Consider the following 6,303-nt stretch of genomic DNA (forward strand, 5'->3'; position numbering starts at 1 on the left):
GCATGCTAATCACTTTGCGTGCATCCTATTTAATCCTCAGGACACACTTCCAAGTTTAGTGTCATGCTAATTATACAGATGAGGAAACCAAGGCTTTGGGTTAAGTAATTTGCTCAAGGTCACAAAGCTAGTAAGCTGTAGAGCCAACAGTATTACTCGTGTTGTCATAGACTACTCATCCATTAAGATAGCTGATAAATATTAAAAGTCTTGGCATTGCCTCAAATTTGGCATGGCATAGACAGAACTCAATACCTTTTAGTCATTCGTTGCCCAAGTGTTTTTAATGATTGGAGAAGATTTCCATCTCTGACCTTCTAGAAAATTAGATTAATTTTCTCTACACAGTCAAGGTTTTTGAGTCTTCCTTTTTAACTCCTATACATTAGGAAGCCCCACAGCCTTTTACTTTTTTTTATTGGTTTCCTAGGGCATTCGCAGTTTACATAAAATACTGATCCCCTCACCACCTTTAGCTCTCCATAGAGCTGTTGTGAGAGGAGGATGCATTTGAGGAAATTCTCTTAGAGGAGAAGTCCCTTCTCCTTTAGGGACAAGAAAGTCCCTAAAGGCACTGCGCAAATTTGGAAGAAACGGCTAACCAGACAGATGCACTGATTACCCTGGAACCTGAGCTTCAGTCCCTGCTCCATCACTTCCTAACTGACTTTTTAGGCAAGTTGTTTAGCCTCTCTGAGCCTTGTTTCCTTCACCTATAAGATGAAGATCATCATTTCTGCATCACAGTTCTGAGGATTCAATTAGATAATGCATGTAAAATGGCATAGTCAATAAATTGGAGCTGTTACTGTTTTGTTTTTTTTTTTAAGGGAGGTTGCAATTCTAATTTATTAATTTATTATTTATTTATGGCTGTGTTGGGTCTTCGTTTCTGTGCGAGGGCTTTCTCTAGTTGTGGCAAGCGGGGGTCACTGTTCATCGCGGAGCGCAGACCTCTCACTATTGTAGCCTCTCTTGTGGCAGAGCAGAGGCTCCAGACGTGCAGGCTCAGTAATTGTGGCTCACGGGCCCAGTTGCTCCGTGGCACGTGGGATCTTCCCAGACCAGGGCTTGAACCCGTGTCCCCTGCGTTGGCAGGCAGATTCTCAACCACTGCGCCACCAGGGAAGCCCCTGTTACTGTTTTTACTTTATAAGTAATTTATTTGAATTTTATAAGGAGGGGGGAAAAGTTCCGGTGGAGAGACTACAGAAGATCTGGGTCTCAGATACAACCAGTTCATCATGCTCACTCTTCTTTACTTCCTTTTCCCCAGTCATCAAGAAGGCGAGGCTGTGTCCACCCCTCCAACTTCACAGAGCTACTCCTTTATTATGATGTAGGTAGAGGCTATGATTTTCCAAGCCCCAATCCCTTTTGTGTAGGCATCACAACTTCAAATGCCAGATGTTAAGGAAATGAGAGGATTAGGCCAAGTGGGTGGTCGTGACCTGGAGACTGGCTCCATGCCCACGATTTAGCAGCTACTCAGCACCCACCTAGACTTGTCAGGAAGACTCCAGGCCTGCCCGGGATGGCCAAATCTCTCGAATCTACAAGAGAAGCTAGAAATGCTGATTTGTTTATCTCCTAAGTCATGTATGTTGATAATAACGTGTTTGGAAAGTTAAACCCTGTTCAAGTTAACTATGCATGTCTGTGGGCCTTAGTTGGCCTGTGGTCCAGTACTTAGTTAGAATCTCTCTTATAGAGCAGACCCAGTTCTAGCAGTGCCATGGGTTGATCCAGCCTGAGCTCTCCTCTGCTGTGTAGTGTCTGGTGACCAGAAACCATGTGCCAGGCACTCTTCTAAGCACTTCACATCTATTAACTCATTTTAATCCTCACAACAACGCTATGAGGTAGATACTATAACCACCCATTTTACAGATGAGGAGAAGAGGCACCAGCAAGTAAGTAGCCCCAGGCTACTTAATAGCGGCAGAGCTGGGACTAGGATTCAAATGAAGACAACCAGGCTCTTAATTGCCAGGTTTTCTTATTTATAGTGGTTTGTGATGTTTATGCTTCCAGAAGAAGGAGAAAAGTTGCCTTTCTGATCTTTTTTTTTGACTTTCTTTGAGGTTCCCCGGCCTCTCACTGCCGTAGCCTCTCCCGTTGCGGAGCACAGGCTCTGGACGCGCAGGCTCAGCGGCCATGGCTCACGGGCCCAGCCGCTCCGCGGCATGTGGGATCTTCCCGGACCGGGGCACGAACTCGCGTCCGCTGCGTCAGCAGGCGGACTCTCAACCACTGCGCCAGCAGGGAAGCCTCTTTCTGATCATTTTTAAATGAAGAGGAAGATTTGAATGATTTAGATCAGTACACCCCTCTCCACAGTTCTCCTCATAACAATCTGGGCTTCACACTTGGAAAGGAAGGGACAGGGCTGGTCCAGGAGCCCGACTTCTTGGACTAGGTTCTTCTGAAGTACATGGAACTGAAAGCCCCCATTGTGTAAACTCCCAGTCCCCCTCCCCCCAGTGAGAAATCATGAGCAAATCTTGAGTCTCTACATCTCTAGAGGCCTATGGAGGGAAACTCTTCATTAACAATGCATTGATTTGTGACTGTACTTTTATAAAAAGAACAGCTTTAATAGAGGCCTCTGCAGACTTTTTTTTTTTTTTTTTAAGGTGCAGTGTTTTTGGTTAATTGCAAAGCACTGAAGAGGAATTAACTTTCAGATGGGTACAAAGAATCTTCAGATGTGTTGCTGCTAGCACTTTTTTTTTTTCATTGAGTATATGGGTGAAAAGAATGTTACCTTTCGGGGAGGATTATCAGGAAAGAGAATTTCTTCTCATTGTTGAAACGCAGCCAAAAGGGGGGGGGAATCTTTCACCTAGCTTTGACTTTAATTATTCCATATGATGAAAAAATTTCCTCTGTCTTGTCTGAAAAAGAAAGTAAAAACTTGTTACTTTAGTCTTGCGCTAGCAAACTTATAAATACGTTTAAGAAGGGAAAACAGAGCTGGGTAGAAATTTTGGTCAGACAAGAGGAGGTCTGGGGCCTTAGTCACTGCTGTCCAGGAAAAGGAAGTGATTTATCGAGAGCTTACCATGTGCCAGACACAGTCCATACATTATCTTATTTATTCTCACTTCCAATCCATGAGGTAAGTATTATTTTCCCCAAGGTGTTCTAAAAGGCAGTCATGTTTCCCTCCTCCACCCTCAGACACTAGTGGCTTCAGGAAGAGGAGCTGCTTGGAGGTGGTACTCTACTGGAAAGTGGGCAACGGGGAGGAAGGGAAAGTGGAGGATTTTTCCTATCCTTCTGTTAGCATAGCAAATACCTGCTTTCATTTTACCTGTTTGTTTAGGAGGGCTGCAGGAGATTATGGGGGAGCTAAACCTCCCAGCACCAAACCCACCCTTTGCCACCACTGACTCCATATAATCCAGGCTGTGGACTCGACATTTCAGTATCCTTCCCCTCCTCTCCTTCCCAACTGCCTTTTCTTTAGCCTGTGTTTTTTCCCCCGTATTCACTTGGACTGTCATGATGGTCTCTTTAGCTGGGCTTCCTGCCTTCAGTCTGTCCACTTCCAATCCACTCTCCACACTGTTGCTGGTTGGAAATGTGATATTACACCTCTGCTTATTGCACTCCTTAAATAGCCTCTCATTGCCTACAGAAAGAGGTTGAGCAAACAGTAAAAAATGGTAGATCTCACACAGGACCGACAAATCAGTATTATTGGGGGGTGAGCCAGGCATCTGCAGTTTTTAAAGCTGTGCAGGTGATGATGATGGGCATCCTCGTTAAGATCCAAGGACCCAGAGTGTCCAGGCTCCTTGGCATGGCACACAGGCCCTCTGTGACCCTGCCCTTGCTCAACTCTCCAGCCTCTCTTCTCACTGCAGTCCCTACATTACCTTATGCTCCTGTCATACCAAGATGCCTCACGCACCCCCAATTCAGCCTGCGCGGTCACCATTCCCTGTTCGGCACCCCACTGCTCCATCCTTCTATCTGGAATGCTCTTCTTTTCTTCCTTGCTCCTTGGGGGCAAACACATCTTTTATCTCAGCTCAGGAATCATCATCTCTCAGCAGAAATGAGGACTCTCTCTCTTTGGGGTACCCATTGTACATCTTATGTCCATCTGCAAAACCAGCGCATTAATTTGTTTCAATGTCTGCTTTCCCATGGTAGATTTGGAGCACCTTTGCATTTTGAGTACTCAGCGCATAATGTTTATTGCTAATATAGGTTTATTGAAAAAAAATGAATCTACTTTACAATTAATTCAAGGTCACGTAGGGCTCTAGGACTGCCTAAATCACCTGCTCTTCTGTTCTGCTCCCTACAAGAAACTATGACAAAGAAATATTAGGCAAATTGTGGATACAATAAAGTACCCTATCTCTTATGTATAGCCCCAGAGAAACATCCCAAGGCACACATGCTTAAAAAACATTAAAATCAGGCTATATGGATAATTGATAACTTGATTTTTAAATCACTTAATATTATATTAATGTATTCTTACTGATTAAGTGGTTTTTAAGAAATATTTATGTAGCTAAATAATATTCCATTTTAGTGTTATCATATTTTTAATCTAGTGTTTCTCAGACTGTAGCTCACAACTCACTAACAGGTTTAGTGAGTTGCAATCAACACTTTAAAAAATGAAATTGAATGCATTGTATGGAGTAGAAACATGTATTGTCTCATGAAGCTTTTGTTTTGGATTATATATATATATATATATATATATAAAAACATGCAAATGTGTTTGGTGTGTGAATATATTTACAGTAGTCAAGAAAGTTCAAAAGCTACTGCCAATAGCAGGACATTTAGGTTACTTACATTTCTTACTATTGTAAGTAACACTGTAATGGATTTTTCTGTGGATAATTTTTTTTTTTTTTGGCCACACCACGCGGCTTCTGGGATTTTAGTTCCCCGACCAGGGATAGAACCGGGGCCCTCAGCAATGAGAATGCGAAGTCCTAACCACTGGACCGCCAGGTAATCCCCTGTGGATAATTTTTTGAGTTTGCTTCCCTAGAACATATAGATATGGCAAATAATTGGGTCAAAGATATTAATTTTTAACCTTTTGATTTTTTTGCCAAGTTATTGTCTAGAAATATTATATAGCAGGTTACCCTACCAGCAATAACATATGGTACATAAAGGCGATTTTTTAGAACTGGGCCCTGAGTAGTGAGCATTTCCAGGCATTCAATGAGGGAGGAAAGCACATTCCAGGCACAGAAAGCAGAATAATCAAAGGAATTGGGCCAGAGGTGCTAGAAGTACCTATTAATTTTGAGGAATAGCAGGTAGTGTTGTGTATGGGTGTTATTGAAAAAGAGCAGGAATTTAGTCAGATAGCTTAGGGCCGGGATTCAGGGGCTTTGTATGCCTTGCTACATTTTGGGTCTTTATTCTTTAAGAACGGGAGCACCATAAGGTTTGAAAGCAGAAAGTGAAGTGATGAGACCTATATTATAGAAAGACAAAATGGTGGAGAAACTAACCTTTAGAAATGAGTTAGGGGTTATTTCAGTGATTCAGGTAAGGAATGCTGAGAAACGGAACTAGAGTCAGAAAGTGGGGTTAGAAAAGAGGGTCCCACTTTGAGAGATAGTTCTGACATAGAATAAGACGACTTGAGAGTATATAGTTAGATGAGTCCTATGTAGTAACAGAAATGGGGACCCAGTTTGTTTGAAGAGAGTGGATGGTAATAGTAACACCCTAGCCCACCAGGCAAGTGCCATGGAATGCTGTCTTGCCTTCCAATGTAAAAGTCATGGAATGACCTACCTGAGATGTTCCATGGGACCCTAGAGCGCTCTTCAGCCTCTGGTCCTGATGCACTGGTTCCAACCTCCTTATGGCTTAGGTTTGGGGTGTGTTTCTGGAACAATTTGATAGTGGGATGAGATGGGACACAATTCAAGTATGCGACCACTGGGAAGCATACTTGGTTTTTCACTGGACTATGTCCTTCTCAAAAACTCAGGAAGACATTTGATGGACAAAACTTGGAAAACAATACCTTTGGGGGGGGGTGGGACCTTTGACTTTGGATACAAGATTCTGATCTGGAGAATGATCGTGAAGAACTTTAATATTTGAGTATGGCATTTATGAATGCTGGGGAGATGACAAGGGCTCAGGGAAAAGGCAGGATTTCCTACTGCCAAAAGTCTCATTTTCTCGTTCTGTTTATTGAATAGATTAAGATATAAAATGGAAGATATTTACCTCCATACTGGAAGTGACTGAGGAAAACATAGAAAGCTGAATTATGTAATGGCACAGTGTACCCAT

Source organism: Lagenorhynchus albirostris, chromosome 5 (genome assembly GCF_949774975.1).
Source record: "Lagenorhynchus albirostris chromosome 5, mLagAlb1.1, whole genome shotgun sequence".
NCBI lineage: Eukaryota > Metazoa > Chordata > Mammalia > Artiodactyla > Delphinidae > Lagenorhynchus > Lagenorhynchus albirostris.